This window comes from Dendrobates tinctorius, unplaced genomic scaffold, assembly GCF_039654945.1.
Source record: "Dendrobates tinctorius isolate UK_male_01 unplaced genomic scaffold, ASM3965494v1 ptg000029l, whole genome shotgun sequence".
Taxonomy (NCBI): domain Eukaryota; kingdom Metazoa; phylum Chordata; class Amphibia; order Anura; family Dendrobatidae; genus Dendrobates; species Dendrobates tinctorius.
Window position 1 is genome coordinate 4,051,539 of NW_027361697.1, and position 20,406 is coordinate 4,071,944.

The following is a 20,406-nucleotide window of genomic DNA, read 5'->3' on the forward strand; positions in this document are numbered from 1 at the left end:
CGGGGCGCAGCTGTGCGACTGTTTCCTTTCCCATTGGAACGTAAAGAGTTAAAAGTGTTTTCTGGCCCGCGTGCGCCGCTCTGTGTTTTTAAACTGAGTCCACGCCCCATTACAACTCGTAACCCCGCCCACTAAGGCGAGTCTATCATAACCCCGCCCAATTATTGGGTGGTGTATCGGCCTCCGTACAAAGCTTTCCCGTCCCCTCACTCCTCCCTACAGCCGTGGTTCAGTGTTAGTCGGGGGCGCGCACGTTACGTGTCACCGCCCTCTCCCCGCCCCCTCTGCGCTCAGCCACGCCCTCTTCTCCGCCTCGGTAACACAAGGCTGCAGAGGCGGGGGCGCGCACGGCGCTCTGCCGGCGTCTGAATGAGAGAGAAGAGAAACGGACGGAGAACAACGGCCCGGAGCTCCGGAGAGCGGCGCCCACACCGGGAGGGGAGGCCGGAGCGGACCTGTGCAGGTAGCCGGGGGGCCGCTGGGAAAGGGGTGATACCCGGAGCCGCTCCCGCCGCTGCTGACGGGGACATGGATCCGAGGTTACAGTGTGACACTGAGGGCCGGGGTTCAGCCGGACACTGCCTGTCTGCTGGGGAACTACAAGTCTCAGCAGGCCGCTCTGACTCCTGCCCTGGGAGCTGTGTGTGCGGATAGGACTGTGGCAGAGGCGGAACTACAACTCCCAGCAGGGCTGATAAGGATACCTGCAGGCTCCAAGGGAGGCAAGCTGTCCGGGCATGCTGGGAGTTGTAGTGTTGGCACAGACGGAAAGCTGTAATGACATGCTGGGAGTTGTAGTGTTGGCACAGAAGGAAATCTGCCTTGGACATGCTGGGAGTTGTAGTGTTGGGACAGAAGGAAATCTGCCTTGGACATGCTGGGGGTTATCTCTGAACTGCAGGAGAGTTGTAATGGGATGCTGGGAGTTATAATTTTGCAACAAATGGAAAGTCCTGAGCTGGAGATCAGTGCTGTGGAGCGGCCACTTGTGCAGAATATAGCTGCAGAGAAGTGTCAGGGAGCTTCTCCTAAAGGGCTTGTTCTCAGGGTTTTGTTTTTTTTTAATGTCTTTAAATTTTCTCTTACAGTAACATAAAAATGAATGGGATTTCTTTTTCTTTTTTTAACTTATTTTATTGTAAATTCTTTGATTTTTTTTTTTTTTTTAACTGCAGTTTTCCACATTGAGAACAAATTGGCTTATCAGCCCCCAAAAAACAAACCCCTCAACAGGTGCACATGATTCCCACTGCAGTTTTCTGGCCGTAGCCGGCACTTTTCACAATTAAAAAAAAGTAGTGTCCCCCTGAGCAGAGCGTCTCCTGGCTCCCCCGGACCCCCACCCTCTTCTGGTGTAATCATAAAATAAAATCTTTATTTTTATATAGCGCGAACATATTCCGCAGCGCTTTACAGTTTTGCACATATTTTCATCACTGTCCCTCATGGGGCTCACAATCTAAATTCCCTATCAGTATTTCTTTGGAGACAAGACTGAATCATTGATCAGTTCGGGGGTCCCGTCCCCCCGTCTTTACTTTGTGACTTCTCGGCGTCACTTTGTCGTCGGTGATACAAGTTCTAAATATTCCGGATCTGGTAAAGGCTCTCTGGGTTTCTGGTCCTGACACTGACCTCTGTGGAGTTTGGTTCTTGATCCCAGAGAGTGAGATCTGTACGTTCACACTATTTTATTTTTTTTTAATGGGGATTTTTAAAGCGAATTTTCATGTGCGTTTTGCAGTGGAATCCGCTCCCATACCCTGAATACTCCTCCTATTGATTTCTAGGAGCGGACGCCTCTGTAGTGCACACAGTGCAAATTTTTTTTCCTACAGTTTTTTTTGTCTTTGGGGGGGAAAAAAAGAAAAATCTTCCAAATTTGACCATTAGCTAAAGCAGAAAAAATAACCCCCTACCTATTTGTTAATGCTGGTGCACCGCTTGGCGGTATGTCATGTATATGGTGGACCCCCAACGTGGTTAATACCACTCTGCTGTATGAGGGGCTGAAGCCCATGGGAAAGTGCAGCAAAGGTGCAAACTAGGCTGCAAGTATCTTAAAGTTGATAAACGGTATTTGTAAATATTAGTTCATTTTGATCTCTGTTGTCTTCAATGCATTGATTACATGGGCTTTATGGAATATATATGTACACCCCTCACCATCCATACACCTGGGGCAACCTAAACTAGACTGAGTGTCAGCAGTGGATCAGTTGTTTTATGGGTTACTGTTTGTGTAGTTGTCAGCCATGCATCACTAGCAACTATACACAGTGTGAAGAGTTGTGGGGGCAGCAGCTCTTCCCACACAGCAGGACCCTTCAGCACAACCGAAGACAGCTGGAGGCCTGCCTGTATACAGTGGATCGTGTACTACAGCTCCCACAGTCCTCTATTGTATTTAAAGGGACACACATCGACCGTCCTGTGCACATTTGCTGTGCAGTTGAATTCTAATCTATCTTTCTGTTATCATAAATTTCGGGGAGAGGCTGACTAGTGCTTAGGGCCAAGAAGTCCAGAGAATCCACTGCCCCTGTGATGGTCATTGACATTCACTAACATATGATGGCAAACTGTAGTTTTAGGGGGAAGGGATCCATTTTGGAACAGTGTTAAAAGTTGACCTATTTTTCCCTTTAATCCGTCATTTATCGATGCTTCTGTTTTATAGGCAAGAAGTTATGTATTGTTCCAAACGATCTGACCATTTCTTCTAATGGAGAAAAAAGGCTGTCAGATACAGTAGAGAATGTAGGAATTTTTGCAGAATAAGAGGTTTAAATAGGAAATGAACTATGTTGAAAAAAATATTGAAAAACTAATTCAGACTTCAAAATAGAAATCTGTCAGCTGCAAAAAGAACAACAAACAGAAAGGTCTAAGAAAGTCTTAAGAATACAACGTATATTTTTATTGAAGTACTAGCTGAAGAGCCCGGCGCTGCCTGGGCTTAGTAACTAACTGTGGTTTAGTTATAACAAATTATAATGATTATCCTCCATCCCATCGTCCAGTGCCCATATACCAATCATACATATCCGCCATCCCATAGTCCCGTGCCCATATACCCATCACATATCCTCCATCCCATAGTCCCGTGCCCATAAACCCATCACACATTCTCCATTCCATAGTCCCGTGCCCATATACCCATCACACATCCTCCATCCCATAGTCCCGTGCCCATATACCCATCACACATCCTCCATCCCATAGTCCCGTGCCCATATACCCATCACACATCCTCCATCCCATAGTCCTGTACCCATATACCCGTCATACATATCCGCCATCCCATAGTCCCGTGCCCATATACCCATCACACATCCTCCATCCCATAGTCCCGTGCCCATATACCCATCACACATCCTCCATCCCATAGTCCCGTGCCCATATACCCATCACACATCCTCCATCCCATAGTCCCGTGCCCATATACCCATCACACATCCTCCATCCCATAGTCCCATGCCCATATACCCATCATACATATCCTCCATCCCATCGTCCCATGCCCATATACCCATCATACATATCCTCCATCCCATAGTCCTGTGCCCATATACACATCGCACATCCTCCATCCCATAGTCCCGTGCCCATATACCCATCACACATCCTCCATCCCATAGTCCCGTGCCCATAAACCCATCACACATCCTCCATTCCATAGTCCCGTGCCCATATACCCATCATACATCCTCCATCCCATCGTCCAGTGCCCATATACCCATCATACATATCCGCCATCCCATAGTCCCGTGCCCATATACCCATCACACATCCTCCATCCCATAGTCCCGTGCCCATATACCCATCATACATATCCTCCATACCATAGTCCCATGCCCATATACCCATCATACATATCCGCCATCCCATAGTCCCGTGCCCATATACCCATCATACATATCCTCCATCCCATAGTCCCATGCCCATATAGCCATCACACATCCTCCATTCCATAGTCCCGTGCCCATATACCCATCATACATATCCACCATTCCATAGTCCCGTGCCCATATACCCATCATACATATCCACCATCCCATAGTCCCGTGCCCATATACCCATCATACATATCCGCCATCCCATAGTCCTGTGCCCATATACCCATCATACATATCTGCCATCCCATAGTCCCGTGCCCATATACCCATCATACATATCCTCCATCCCATAGTGGAGTGCACATATACCCATCATACATATCCTCCATCCCATAGTCCCATGCCCATATACCCATCATACATATCCGCCATCCCATGCCCATACACCCATTATGACATCATCTTCGCCATGGCAACCTATTATGACATCATAATGAGGGGCAGGGCTTGATACACATACTCTCATTTTTATATATATAGTTTAAAAAAAACAAAATTCAATCAAGACATTGTGCCCAAAATAGACTACCACTTACAGACATGTATATGTAAAAAATGATTGAAAATCGCAGGAAAAGAGACGCTAAACCTTTTGCAGGGTATATCCCTGGACACTCCAATGAGGTTAAAGCCCCATATAATATCTGACACTATGCTTGCATCAAGTGGTGCACCTGTGTGTAGTGTGGTGAAGAGGCCCCAACTTGTGTTTCACCCAAGCTTCATCAGGGGACGTGCAAAATAATGCCATAAAAAAGCCTGTACTTATTTTTTTTTTTTCATTCTGCTTTTTTGTGAAGTGATGACATGACCACAGCAAGGACTATCGGAGCCGCAGATTATCTATCGTTTTTGTTTTTCTTGAGTTATTTGTCAATATCATGATATGGAAATGTCCTTTTATGCACGATGTGACCTAGAAGCTTTGTATGATAGAAAGTTCAGGATTTGATCACTTGTGGTGTTTTTCCAGCGCGGTATTGTGTGTGGGTTTCATTGTGGATTTTCTGCCATGTCAGATCTGCAATGTGCCAGTCCTTTGTGGACCCTTACCTTTGCTAAAGGTTTCCTGAGTGGCTCTTGTGTCGGGTGTGTTTATTAATGAACCCGCAGTGAAGCCGGGCTGACTTACTAAGCTGCGTGCGCCCAAAATCTGGCTTTATGTCATGTTTTGGATAAGACCTATGTGCTGTAGAGGCGCAGCCTTCCAGAATGCGGGCAAAGGACAGGCATGGCCTAAAATTCTCATAACTTTGCGGAGCAAAGAAAGCCGCCTAACAAATGGTGTAAGGGGGATGTGAGCATGCTGAGAATGTGCAGGGGATTTTTCTGCTGCAAAAACATTATTGTGGGCAGGAAAAGCGCTGCGTAAAATGTTAGTTTTTTTTTTTTTGTCTTTTTTCCCGTTAATTTTAATGGGTGAAAAAACTTTGCAAAAACATTGAAAGAATTGACGTGCTGAATGCAGATTTATACCGAACACTTTGCAGGTTGTTATCTGCAAAGAGAAAAAATAGTCGCATGAGATTTCTGGAATCTCACTTTACTGGCACTGAGAAAATCACAAAATGCGGCCAAAAACGCAGCGTGTGAACAAGCCTTAAAGGCGTGCTCGACTTATCGACCATCAGGTGACCCCGGCTTATTTTCACACTTGTCTCGTCTATAGGCGCGTGCACATTGGACGGTCTGCTATCACTAAGCGACTGCTGCTCTTCTGTGTGTTTGGCAGTCATTTAATGGCCGGCTGCACTTCCAGAGTGATCGGTAACGGACGGTTCTGTGCATATTGATTGTCATTGTTCTCGGCAGCGCATGTGTCATTTGCCACCGAGAGCAATGAATTTTAAGCAACGGCATATATAAGGCCCCCTTCACATCAGTGTTTTTCCATCAGTCGCAATCCGTCATTTTTAGAACAAAAAGGATCCAGCGACTGATGCCGCTAGATCCGTTTTTATCTCAGACTTGTATTAGCGACGGATGGCCGCAAGTCTCATCCGTCATCCGACAGATCCGTGGGATATTTTGTGTCTGTTGGGCGGAGACGATGGACAAAGTAACGTTTTTTTGTCTCTGTCGAAAAGTCGGACAGCGACGGATCCAGCACCGTCCGTCGTTGGCTATAATGGAAGCCTATGGGAGCAGGATCCCTCTCTGTCCGTCAAATGACGGAATCCACCGATGAATTCCGTTTTTTAAACTGAGCATGCTCCAATATTACCAGGTAGGGCAGTCGGATCCGGCGAAAAAACGGATCTGTCGCATCAGTTTTTTTTAGAATCTCCGACGGATCCGTTTTTTTTTTCCCAAAACTACCGGATTGCTACTGACGCCAAAAAACTGATGTGTGAAAGAGGCCTGACCCGCACTGATGTTGATAAAAGCAGTATACCTATATAGTGGCATCGTCCCATGCATGTGGCTTATAAGGGGGTAGACAGATCCTATATACAGACAAGCGGATGAGCTCCCTTGTGTGCTGGAGTGACAACTGGTAGCGGCCGTGTACTGGAAGCGGGGCACTTGTTTCAGAGAAACCTTTCCAGCCTTATTAGTTTACATTCCCAAACCTGTCTCCGTTGTGTTCTTGTTTTTTGACCCTTTGCGGCTTTTTTGTGTCTTGCTCTGTGATTTGCTGTCCAGCCTGACTGCGTGGTGCTAATGGTCTAATATTTATTTTTGATGTGTGTTTTGTTTTTTCTTCATGTGCGTTTTGGAACCGATATAAAAGGCTGAGGTCATAGATTTTGGGAGCTCCTGGGGCGCACCCGTGTATGTTCAGTAGTGTGCACAGTTTTTGGATGGCAGCCCACATCATTCTTTTTTTCTTTTTTTTTTTTCATATGACCCGTGTGATGACTATCACGCTTGTGATCTGTAAAACAGATCTAGTATCCTGTGCTGTAAGAGATCTGCACGTAGGATTTTTACACGGTGGATTTTTTTTTTTTTTAATTCACATTTTTTTTCTAAATTTTTCGAAATCTCATCCACCATGCAAAGTAAAAAAGCAACGAGTAAGTGCAAAAAATGCAGGTGTCTATGGTATCGATGCAGAAAACTCAGGAAGTTGCATCGTGTTTTTTTTTTTTTTGAGGGGGGGCACTAAACTTTATCAGCGAACACAAGAGACAAGCGTTCCTGATAAAGGCAGCAAAAAATGCCGCAAGACCTGCTTTTTGTATGCAGCTTTTTTTTTTTTTTTTACTGCCGGCCTAGATGTAAGAATATGGCCTAAAGGGGATAGAATCGAGTGTTTTGCTATGGAAAAAGCCTCAAGGTGACTGATTCTAGGTGTTGGGCGCACACTGACTTGCTGTTTGGGGGGCATGTATGGCACTTTATGGTCATCCTGGGTCTTGCGGCTCTCAGCACTTTGCCCCATTGTTATATCACCGCATACAGTCCAGTTCTTATAATCCAGCATCTGTCCAGTGTGGATCTCACAACCCACAAGGGGAATACAGTATATATTATCTGACGGCGGCTGATCTTCCAGTGCTTAAGTCGTACGTGCTCCTCGCCAACCACTTCCGACTGTCCTGTGGTCTCGTCCCGTGCGCGGTTGACAGCGCTCTTTCTTATCTCGGTGAGCCCGGACCCTTTTTTCTTGCACCAAGTTGACACTTTATTTCCTTTGTCCTTATGCTTTTTTTTTTTTTTCATCCCTTATGCCTATTAATGAATTGTCATCTCCGTCTTGCTGTGCATTGTATAAAATGCAGGCGTATCTATTCAGCAGCAGCGGGTAATCGCCGGGGACCTGGTTTTCGGGGGGGAAGCACCTGTTCCCGGGCGTTTTTCTCCATTTAGTCGCATTGACAGGTCACCATTTGTCAGGAATATTACGGTAGGGGGGAGGGAAGCCTTCTGTCCTCACAGATGTCTGTCTGGTGTCTGCTTACCCTGACCAGATAGTAAGGGCACAGATGGTCTTAAGTCACCGGGGACCCTTAGATTAATGTTGGTAAAGAGACGGTGGGCTTAGGCGGCATTATCTTAATCCTGGCAGCGTTGTGCCGCGGCCTCGGTGCAGAATTCTCAGCGCTCAGATACGTTTCCCTATATAACCTTAATTTATCACGTGAGGCTCAACAACCAGGTTGTACCTTGCCGGTTGTAGAAATGTTAGATATTTCTAGACCTTTTGTTTGTTAGGATTTTCTCTTTAGCATTGTGTTTTAGTTTTGTTTTTTTTCTTTAACACCATCAGTTAGAAAAATTGCTTTTAATCCGGCATACAATAGTCCAGACATTTTTGGTAGTTTGGAACTTTTCTTTGAGGCCATGTTCACATTTAGGGTAAAGAAAGCATTTTTTTTTTTCTCCTACTTTTGACCGCATCGAAATGCGTAATACTAATCTGCACTGATTATTATTATTATTAATGCATGTTTAATGTAGAAAAACTTTGAGGAAAAACCCTTTAATGAGCACACTCCCATCATCCGTACCATCGGCTCCGGACCTGGCTAGTATCGCCTCCTCTCTATTGTCTACCTGGCGCTGCTCCGTACCTTAGCATTACCAGGCACAGCAGATAGCAATCTCTCCTGACCTCCACCATACACGTCAGCTTTCCATTTGTGTATTTAATGGGATCAGGGGAGGAAAATGATTATGGATCTGTACCAATCGGCAGAGGAAAGATGCTTTTTAATCGTTAAATTGGTTTTGCTTGACCGCCACTCCGTATTCTGTTGCGTTCAGCTTTTTCTGGCAGCCCCATGGAGAATTGGAGTGGTGGCCAGGCACGTGCCCTGCTGCCCCATTGTAATAGGGGTAACAATGCCCTGTCGAGTAATTTTTATCCTCCCTCTACCAATCCATTATCCCAGCTGTCGGACCCCCACCGATCAGTATGTTACCACCTATCTTATGGACGGGCGATCACTTGTTTTCACTGGGTAGTCCCTTTAAGTTGCCCGATACTCACCTGTCTGCAGATATTTGGGTCACTACCCCATACACATTTGATGGTCATCTAGTTCCATCAGCCTTGATCAGTGTGTGTGGGAGCCGATAATCCCATTCACTTATGTAGCACTGACGTGTAGAAAAGTCTTTTTGTTCTTTTAACCACATTGATTTATAAGCTGTGCACACACCTGAGAGAGAAACTGGCATCTGAAAGCCACTGCGCAGAATGTCCGTATGTAGTGTCCGCAGCCATTATAGGGGCTCTCTGCCGTCTCCTTGTTAGGATTACATATAGGAGCACATTCCTAAAAAAGACTAATGGGTTAACTCATGGCCGTGTGTACCCTCTAAATGAGACGTTTACCCCCTTGTGTGAATGTTTTCCAATAAAACCTCCCTTTGTGGAAATGTGAAATATTTGGGCTCTGATTGTGATCACCTGTAAGATGTTTATAAGTGGCTGTTACGTAATGACAGCTGGCATTACTGTCTTTAGTTTTACCCTCTCATTTCCGAGTCTCAGGGTGCCGCATCTAGAAGAGACGCTGGAGGCTGGGAGGACTACTGAAGATTAACCGCAGCCTTCGGGGCGGATGGAGCTTGCCCGTAATCTTGTCATCCGGTAGTCACTAAACTCCTGATGCTGGAAGCCGCGAGCCGTGCTGGTATAGCGCACACTAGGGATGGCAGAACATTATTGAAAAGTTACTTTATTATTCTCAGCGCTTCAGATATTGCCATCACTGTCCCCATTGGGACTCATAATCTAGATTACCTATCAGTATGTCTATGTAGTGTGGGAGGAAACCCACGCAAACACGGGGAGAACATACAGACTCTTACAGCATACACCCGGGAAGGGAAGCAGAACTTATTTTAGAAACTACTTTAAATTTTTGACTTGATGAAGGGATAGAATAACTTATCCCTGCCCTGTGTTCCTTTTTCTTCCCAATGTAATAATCCCCTGGGGACCGGCTCGTACCAACCCTGGAAGGCAGAGTACAAAGACGTGATGTTGGATTCATCCCGATGTGCCACATTGTCAACGATGATTCTTTTTTTTTCTTTTTTTGCTATTATATGTACAACCTTTGGTAGACGCCCTACTTTTTAATTTTGGGTCTTTTTTTTTTTTTTTTTTATCATTTGTTACTCTCCATCCCTATATTTTGCACGATTATGTAGTGGGGTTTCATGGTAGCAGAAACATTAAATTATAATTGTTGTTTTTTTTTTTTTTTTTTAACTAGTGCATTTAGGATGAATTTTTTTTTTTTTAATTTATTTTTTATTCTGAATGTTGGGTCTTGCGTCCGGTAAGGCCTAGTGAAGACCTGAAGAGATGTTTTTTTATTTATTTTAAGTCCCTGGCTGGTATGACTAAACATTGGCACCCGGCAGTGCTGTTGAGGGGGGCATCAATGGTGTGCAATTGAGGGGTGTAAAGGATTAGGTTTGCGTCTCCCAACGTTGAGGCAGCAGACGTGATTACAAAGCTCCTACACCTCCGAAATGGATGTATGAGGGTAGATGCCCCCCTCTGAGGTGGGTGACCCCCTCTTCTTGGGGTGCAGTGTCGCTTTGACACTTCTGAGTAGTTGACTTCCAATAGAACACAATATGTCGGGAGCGATTCTTCAGTAGTTTGGTGGCTGCCCGCCAGGACAAGTGCTGGCTGTAAGTTTCCCAGATCCTCAGGACGTGTGGTCGACTCTGAAGCTGCCCGGCTTTGTTTATAGAAGTCGGGAAAAGTTGAAAGATAAGTGGCTGTCCCAAGGCCGGGGCTGGTTTTTGGCAGCTGCCGTTCCCATGACGGATCTCTCTACCACTTGTGTGAATCATGCGCTGGATGTCGACTGACTGTTGTCAGGACATATTAAGATTTATCTATGGCAGTTTTGCGGAACATTTATTTTGAGCGTTCATCTGTGGCATAAAACCTGCTACGTATCTGTCCCACGACACACAGATCCAAGCGTCCTGACTCGATCGCAAGTTTGATCTCGACTGACCTCATAGTTCCATGGTGTGCCATCTTTCCTGCGCCCGTAATATGGTTATGTGAAACCGTCCTCAAGGACTGCACTGCTGGGAGGGGGGGGGGGGTCAAAAATAAAAAAAAAATCACCTGGTTTTACAATCCTAACTACATACATTTAAGTGTTCTGTTGTACCTGATGGTGCTGGTGTACTTACTTTGAAAATTCAAGTGAGAGTGGGCTGTATAATCCTCATTAAGATGAGTATACAACTTCAGCCAAGCTCCTAAAATACCAATTCTATTACCAAGCCGGAAACTGATTATACGGCCGTTCTGAGAGTTCCAAAGTAAATACATTGGCCTCTTCTGGTCTAAGAGTTCCAGTTACTAGCGGGTTCCATTTGTAATGTGAAATCTTTTTTTTTTAAACTCTATTTTTATTAGAAATTTTCTTTGTTAACAACAAAAGAAAGTACAGAAAGAAAAAGCCATACAAATACATATCATGTTACAAATTTGCATTCTCCAGAGAGACGCAACATCACGGCTCTAATCAAGAGCATGTATCTCTAGTAACAATCTGTCCAAAAGTCGATGGCGTCCACTTCTTCCTTAAGATTACATATTTAAAGAACAGCTTTAACTCTGCTACCCTCTTCCCTCCCCAACAATCTCTCCCCCCCCCCCCCCCAACACCCTATAACCTTTTCCTCCCTTGCTTTGTGGAGAGCCTACCCACTCACAGGCTCTATGACTCTCCATAATTGACTTTCATTGGCTCACAGAAATCATTTGCCTCAGTTCAGTTTTAATCTTCCCAGTGTTCCCCCCAAAGATTCCTTGTGGTACCATGTTGTGTCCCTGAAAGGAATAACTATGCGTTGAATTTCCTCCTTGTTACAATGTTCCACAATATAATGCCTCCACTTTGTAAAAAATCTAGATGTTTCGCAAGACTTCCTCTTTTCTGCTTCCAACCTTTCCATTAGCATTACATGTTTCAGGCGACCCGAGAGTTCTTTTATGGTGGGCATGTCTTTTTGCAGCCAATTTGTTAGTAATATTTTTTTCATGAGCATTATGATTATATGGACGACATCCGGGGGTCCTCCCCCCCCCCCTTCATGAGCAACGGGGGACTTCTCCCAATAATGAAATAAGATCAAATCTCTCGGGATTTCATCACCCCAATCCCATATGTTCTTTATATATTTTCTAACCGCACCCCACATATCCGCCACGTGCTTGCAAGTCAGTAGGCCATGGAGTAAGTCAGTAAATGGGACATTACACTTGGGACACTGCGTGATTCTATCTGGCTTATCAGAACTCCTTGGAAACTGGAAGGCGTATATTGCCCTATGTATTATTTTGAATTGAGTTTCTCTCCAACTCTCATTAATAAGGGACTGTCGAGCTTTAGTCCACCCCTTCCTTATTTTGTCTCCAATAGCCCTGTCCTCCAGCTGCGATTCCCATTTTTTATAGAAGGTATCTGGATGACCATCTAAGAGCACCCCTCTCATCGTGTTATACAGCAATGTAATAGACGAAAAATTTTTTGCTGCATCAACCATTTTATCAAACTCGTTGCATGTGAACTCCGCCTGCGTGTCTACTTGTAATGTGAAATCTTATCGACAGATTTGCTTTACGTCTTCTGCTGGCTGTGTTTCAGCTGCTGCCCTGAAGGGAAGTTATGAAAGTCTGCCCTCATTCACTGATAACCAGCACAAAGTTTATATGGGAAGTTATGAAACTTTTCTAAGACCATGTTAAGTTCCTGATGACCGATACGGATCTTCCAGTTGCTATGAGAAACAGTCAACAAACTACTTGTCCATAGTTTTCTTTGCTCTTCTAATCAGGTTGTCTATTTAAAGGGGTTAATAATAATAATACTAATTTTATTTCTATAGCGCCGACATATCCCGCAGCACTTTACATCCCAAATTACGGTATATTTCTGACTCCTATTAGCAAAGTGTCATTGTTGTCCCGGTTTCTCGACCAGTACCAGGTCCCGGTAGCTCCACTTTACTATAGTTGAGTTTCGTTTAAAATATGAATCAAAAAAATTAGTATAAGTGTGCTAAAATTAAGAAAAAAAACAAACATTAAAGCCTAGTAATTTCCTCACATCTTTGATCACCCCAATCTCGTAAACCTAAAGTGATGATGCCCTATAAGTGAGTATGTGACTACCCGGACTTCAGCGGTTTCATACATGCTGATCTCAATGATTGGCTGCAGCGGTCATGTGCACATGTTGCAATGTCATTAGGGAAAAAAAACTTCATTTAAAGTGTCCATGCTGATTAGATAAAAATTTGGTGGTGATATGTTGTTCCTTCTTAAATGTAAGTGTATTTTGAGATGGTGAAATATTTGCCCCCTAAACACTCATGGATCTTGGTAAGGATAGGTCTTTTATTTTTCCTTGGTGTAGGGATGAATCTGCAGTGCTGTGAACTTGCGCTTTGGGTATTTTACGCAGATTTGTTAGAGAGAACCTGTCAGCACGATCTTGTAATGTAAAGTGCAGGCATGGCTGTAATTTTCATCACATTGATACCTTTGGTGAAGAAATCTGCGTTGTCGTTCATCTTTAATCACCATTTGAAGTTTTCTGCCAGTTAGATTTCGACGTACGGGGGCCAGACTGTGCACTAGGTCTTCCCCTCCCTGTCTGTGGTTCTCCGGCCCGGTGGACCAGAGACCGGAGGAGGGCCCTGGAGACCACACACACAGGGGGCAGGTTGAGGGGCCCGTGGGACGAGAGACCGGAGGAGGGCCCTGGGGACCACACACACGGGACAGGCAGAGGGGCCCGTGGGACCAGAGACCGGAGGAGGGCCCTGGGGACCACATACAGGGGACAGGCGGAGGGACCCGTGGGACCAGAGACCGGAGGAGGGCCCTGGGGACCACACACAGGGATCAGGCAGAGGGGCCTGTGGGACCAGAGACCGGAGGAGGGCCCTGGGGACCACACACAGGGATAAGGCAGAGAGGCCCGTGGGACCAGAGACCGGAGGAAGGCCCTGGGGACCACACACAGGGATCAGGCAGAGGGGCCCGTGGGACCAGAGACCAAAGGCGGGCCCTGGGTACCACACACAGGGGGCAGGTTGAGGTGCCCGTGGGACCAGAGACCGGAGGAGGGCCCTGGGGACCACACACAGGGGGCAGGCAGAGGGGCCCGTGGGACCAGAGACCGGAGGAGGGCCCTGGGGACCAAAGACACAGGGGGCAGGCAGAGGGGCCCGTGGGACCACAGACCGGAGGAGGGCCCTGGGGACCACACACACGGGGCAGGTTGAGGGGCCCGTGGGACCAGAGACCGGAGGAGGGCCCTGGGGACCACACACACAGGGGGCAGGCAGAGGGGCCCGTGGGACCAGAGACCGGAGGAGGGCCTTGGGGACCATACACACAGGGGGCAGGCAGAAGGGCCCGTGGGACCAGAGACCGGAGGAGTGCCCTGGGGACCACACACAGGGGGCAGGCGGAGGGACCCATGGGACCAGAGACCGGAGGAAGGCCCTGGGGACCACACACAGGGATCAGGCAGAGGGGCTTGTGGGACCAGAGACCGGAGGAGGGCCCTGGGGACCACACACAGGGATCAGTCAGAGAGGCCCGTGGGACCAGAGACCGGAGGAAGGCCCTGGGGACCATACACAGGGATCAGGCAGAGGGGCCCGTGGGACCAGAGACCAAAGGCGGGCCCTGGGTACCACACACAGGGGGCAGGTTGAGGTGCCCGTGGGACCAGAGACCGGAGGAGGGCCCTGGGGACCACACACAGGGGGCAGGCAGAGGGGCCCGTGGGACCAGAGACCGGAGGAGGGCCCTGGGGACCATACACACAGGGGGCAGGCAGAGGGGCCCGTGGGACCACAGACCGGAAGAGGGCCCTGGGGACCACACACACGGGGCAGGTTGAGGGGCCCGTGGGACCAGAGACCGGAGGAGGGCCCTGGGGACCACACACACAGGGGGCAGGCAGAGGGGCCCGTGGGACCAGAGACCGGAGGAGGGCCTTGGGGACCATACACACAGGGGGCAGGCAGAGGGGAAAGTGGGACCAGAGACCGGAGGAGGGCCCTGGGGACCACACACAGGGGGCAGGCGGAGGGACCCGTGGGACTAGAGACCGAAGGCGGGCCCTGGGGATCACACACACAGGGGGCAGGTTGAGGGGCCCGTGGGACCAGAGACCGGAGGAGGGCCCTGGGGACCACACACACAGGGGGCAGGTTGAGAGGCCCGTGGGACCAGAGACCGGAGGAGGGCCCTGGGGACCACACACACACGAGGCAGGCAGAGAGGCCCTTGGGACCAGAGACCGGAGGAGAGCCCTGGGGACCACACACACACACACAAGGGGCAGGCAGAAGGGCCCTAGGGACCACACACAGGGGGCAGGCGGTGGGACCAGAGACCGGAGGCGGGCCCTGGGGATCACACACAGGGGGCAGGCAGAGGGGCCCTTGGGACCAGAGACCGGAGGAGAGCCCTGGGGACCACACACACACACAAGGGGCAGGCAGAAGGGCCCTGGGGACCACACACAGGGGGCAGGCGGAGGGACCCGTGGGACCGGAGGCGGGCCCTGGGGATCACACACAGGGGGCAGGCGGAGGGACCCGTGGGACCAGAGACCGGAGGCGGGCCCTGGGGATCACACACACGGGGCAGGTTGAGGGGCCCGGGGGACCACACACAGGGAGAAGAGCCAGTGCACAGTCCGGCCCCTGTGCACTGAAAACGTCAAATGTTGATTAAAGATGAACCACAAAGCGCATTTCTTCACCAAATGTATCAATGTAATCAATATTACAGTACAATTCCAGCTAAGTCTCCACTGTACATTACAAAAATTGTCGATAGGTTCTCTTTAAAATTTCATGTTCCTTGTTTCCAACGTAAACGCAGGAGTTTTTTTTTTTTTTTTTTACAAGAACAACAATGCCTAGCAGAAGTATCAAGAAATAAACGACACTGTCACGAAGTTAAAATAAGCTTCTTACTGTGAGATATCATCCGTGACTTCAGTTACATGGCATGTAATATCTGCACACGTTTGTTATTCTACATGCAGAGGAGGTGACCTGTCAGTCATCCGGACACAGGTTTTGTGCAATTAACTGTGTCCACGTGAGAGGTGCTGCATTGACATCACTTAACTAGTAGCGCTGCGTGACCTGGATTTTATGGGTGTTAATAGACTTATTTCATCTCCTTAGAAGAATGCCTTCCAAGTCTCCTTTGGGGCTTGTTGCAGTGTTCTGAGGATACAGCTGCAGGAGTAATCTGTAGTTATTGTCTTCATCCTAAATATCAGGTCGGCAGCTTCATATTGCACATGTAATATGTTATATGTACATATAGAATCATCACGTCGAAGAGCGAAAACCTCAGTGGAACCCACATGTGATCCAAGTAAAGTGTGCATAGGCCGACGGGTTTCCCTAAAGCTTAATCCCCAGTCTTTTTGTAACCCAAAGTATGTTGGTAACGTCAATAAATCATTAAAGTGCTAGTGGCATCCATCATGTACCTGACGGCATCCATGTACATTTTGCTAATTATTCCCCTAAAATTCTCATGTCCCAAGTTACTTTCCTTGTAAAAAAAAAAAAGTTGATGAAGCGGTATACAACTGTTCCCTGTAGTATACTTCTATTATTTACTGACCTACCGTACTTGAGGGTTCCGAAAAAACTGTGAATTGAGCTTTTGGGAACGCTGTCGTCCTACACATGCCATACTTAAATTACATTGACGATCTTAAAATGGGTTAAAATTAGAATTTTGGGTTCACAATTAATGAGCAAATGAGCAGATCAATCAACCCACATATTATACAATGATTAATTCTTGATACTTGCAGATAAATTTAGCAGAGTGCTTCGTTGTCACAGGGACATTGAACCCAATGCGCGTTGCCAGGCTTTGCCTGGCATTTTGGGCATTTTTTTTTTATTTTTGCCCCAGGCTCCCTGATGATTTTTTTTTTTTTTTTTTTGCAGTGAAACTCCCCAGTTTTTACTGTAGTTTACAAAATTATTTAATTTCTAAAAAAAAAATATTGTATGAGTTTTCATCTCTCAGGAAAGTGCCCCTCAAATATTCAAAAATGCCTAAAATAACAGTGGCGGTACTGGCCCTCCCTGGTGGTTCTGGCGCTACCTCGGCACACCCGCTCAGATCGGTGATGTGCTTTGTCAACCTGACGTCACCACAGCAGCCAAAAGCATCCAAGGAGTCTGCGCTGGACCTGGGGAGGGTGAGGACCTGCTCGGTTTGTTAGTTTAGATACTTTGCAGCGGTTTCGGATCCACTTTCCTGAAAGTTCTAAATAACTTTCTTGAAATGGTTATTAGAGGGTTGGATACACTAAAAAGAGGGGATCTGAGCACCGCCATGAAATGAATTGCTTAATGTTCTACGTCTCCTTCCAGGAGGCGGCTTCCCGAAGCCTCGGGTATCAGCCGTCCTCTTATGAGAAATATTAATCTGTGTCTAAACACTTGACATCATTGGTCTTGTGATGGTGTTGTGCTCTGCTCTCAGGCGGCGCGCTAATGTCTTCTTCACATGTCTGCATTTAATATTCTTCTCCAGGGAAAGCTGAAAGCTGCAAGTCTGAAGAGTAAGTGAGTCTCGTGATGGATCCGGCTTGTAGGGAGCCGGCGCGGGCATAGTGCATACATTGTTTGGTCTTGGGGCGCATCCTGAGCGGACGGTCAGCAGACGCGAATATTTCTTCACATTATTTAGGTTGAAAAAGCATAATCCTTCCAGTGTCTGCCTTTATTGCGTGCTTAATCAATCCATGCCATTCCAGGGCATTCTGGAAGTTGTAGTACATCTGCAAACCCTTGCAGGCACCAGGTTTTAGTTTTACAAACGAGAAGCTGAAAGCTTTTGTACAATTTCCGGGACTGTCTGCGTACTTTACATTGTGTATGCTATGTATTTGTGGTTTGCCTTTAATCCCCCCCCCGGACTGATCCAGAATACTAATGTATAATAATGTCCTATATGTTTTGGTCCATTTTCTATGTTGCCACAACTGCCTCATTGGTTAAATAAGGAGGTTTAAATCATGGCCTCAGTACAACTTTTGGGCAGGTTTTTCCATACATCGCAACACTTTTTGGCTCGGGACAAACCCTAATTTTCCAGAATGATTTCCCCCCCAGATTTCCATTTCAGGCGGACATCTGTGTCAGGCTTCATGTAGACGTCCGTGTTTTACGCTCCTGTCCTTTCCGTGGGTAGTAAACGGCCTTGATGTCCAAATTTTGATCCAATTTGCAAATCAATAAATCTCACGTTTTTGAATCAATGGGTGCCGTAAAAAAAAAAAAAAAACGCACATGGATTCTGTCGGCTATACGGTTTACCGGTTAGGAAAAGCTTGGAAATTTTTTCTGCACTCGAGAAAAACTGACATGCACCAAAAATGGATAAAAATTGGATCTAACAACCTTTGACATCTGACTCCAACTTGCAGTTTGTCTTCTATACATAAAACTACTGGACGACTAAAGTAAAACATAAACTTTTGGAAAACGATACCTTTCAGATGGGGTCAATAGTATGGCCTCTTGCCATATGTTTGCTTGTGGGTGATGGTGCAGGACTGTCCGGGGTGCGGCTGATTAACCCATCTGTCATGGTGGCTCATGTAGTGACTTGCTGTTTACCCAACTGAAACTTCGTGAGTATTGCTGTGATGTTGCCCTGCCCATCTGACACCAATTAGTCACCAAACTTTGCTAATTACTGCGGAGACATGCCAGGGATGTCTTCGGTTAGTCATACTTCCATTTCAGTTCTCAGCCACTTTAGTGGGGTTTTAGTTTCTTGTAAGCTGTATTAGCTCGGGATGCCCGACCGATGAAGACCGCGGCGGGTGACGTGACCTCAGGCCGGGAAAGGGAAACTAGAGAATGAATGGACCCCTAACCCGTTATTGACGCTATCTCTGTGTCCATAAATTACAAGTTTTATTCCAAATCTTTTATTATTACAAATATTGGGGGAATTTTACAGAGACCGGCGTTTCACACACCGGCAACGAACCGAAGTACAGAATTGGCTATAAAATTGGAACCGGAGGCCGTAGTTTGGTAGGAAATGGCAAATATTGATAAATTTAACATTTCTCAATTCCCATGACGGCAAATGTGCACCAAAAGTTACTTTTCCATTTCTGGAAAATGGGTGTAAACGATTTAATATTTTCCCCTATTATTATTTTTCTTAATTAAAGTTAAGATATGAATGTCTGTGTTAGACTGAAAGGTCCAAAATATTTGGGCTAAGTCTGGACCCGCACAGACATAAACATATTTTTTTTGTTTATTTTTGCCTGGAAGCTGTTACTATTTGTGCATGGGATAAACACGCCACTGAAGACCTTTACTGTAGTTTTGTGTTTTTGGTACGGGACGAGCCCGGGTGTGAGAACATAAGGTGCTAGTATAGAGCGCGGGAGAGGAAATGGGCGAGCGCTGACCGTCACCTGCACATAAAAGCTCCTGTGTCTCTCCGGCGGCCGGGACTGGAAAATCTATTCCGTTTGACCGATATGAGCAAAATTATGTCTGGATCTTCTGGATCTTCATTCTGTAATGACTTTTTTGTGGATTTATGTTGAAATGTATCAAGAACAGCTTGCGGTACTCGCTTTTGACTGATGTATGGGCTCAGAAGTGCAATAAAAAGATACCGTAAATATATGTGAGCTCCTTTAAAATAATGCAGAAATGAGATGGCCAAGTGGAGTTGTAGCTCCGGTTACAATCCGTAGTTAGGAAATGGGTGTGCCACTGCCCCTTTGTAAGGGACTTTGAGGATCTCTTATCTGAGAGAGAGTGTGTGGCCACATTAGTCACCCGTGGGGATGAATGAGCGGAATTTAGCGTGCGGCGAGCGTTGGCAGGATATCGCTCCTGACACCAATTGTTCCAATATATTAAAGAAAAGAATCCAACTTTTTTTTTTGCTTCCCAGATGAACAGTTGTATTCACTCACTGGGTGCAGGAAAGCCGCACTAGGTGTTCTGCACCTTTTATCGAAAGTAACCTGATGTCCTTTCTCGTGGTTCCTCGTGGATAGATAGAATCCTGGCTCTTACTTGGACAAAGGCCATTTTCGCCAACTTGTCAATCCACAACAGGAGGTGTCATGAGAGCGATGCAGCCAGGGCATCCCTTACTTGTAATGCAGATTAAAAGGTGTCTGTCGGCACAAAACGACTGTTCAAACCAAGCACAGACCCTTGGCATGGCCGGGGGAGTTCAGTTCACCTGCCCAGATAATTGTTTTCCATCTACGGTATCTCCACATCTATAAAGCCAGGAAGAGAGGAGTTGGAGGTAGATGGTGGAAAGGTGCACTGTTGGCTCGGTCAGACGTCTGCTTGGTTTGAACAGTCGTTTTTTTGGTGTCTGATCCCAATTAAGTAAACATCGATTTAACAATGGAAGTACTAAAATAATTTCACACCCGGGGGGCGCAGATCGGACTTGACTTTTCTGCCGACTGTCATCCTATCTGGATGTGTTTTCACTGCTCAC

The 20,406-nt window shown here is 46.7% G+C and overlaps 1 protein-coding gene and 1 long non-coding RNA gene across 10 annotated transcripts in view; one reads left to right on the plus strand and one right to left on the minus strand.

The window, feature by feature from the left end:
- The window catches only part of LOC141085761 (uncharacterized), a 69,689-nt gene extending 51,173 nt beyond the window's left edge, over window positions 1-18,516 (minus strand). Inside the window, exon 1 of the long non-coding RNA XR_012231402.1 lies at window positions 18,400-18,516. This is a non-coding gene — a long non-coding RNA (uncharacterized lncRNA). The remainder of the gene's footprint in view (window positions 1-18,399) is intronic.
- RALGPS2 (Ral GEF with PH domain and SH3 binding motif 2) overlaps window positions 230-20,406 on the plus strand; it is a 177,026-nt gene continuing 156,849 nt past the window's right edge. For 3 of the 9 annotated variants that reach the window (XM_073571313.1, XM_073571312.1, XM_073571315.1), the window contains exon 1: window positions 231-463. The gene's annotated coding sequence lies outside the window, so the exon portion shown is untranslated. Of the gene's footprint in view, window positions 464-20,406 lie in introns of all 9 variants that reach the window. The other 6 variants (XM_073571314.1, XM_073571317.1, XM_073571318.1 and 3 more) reach the window with 3 other exon arrangements.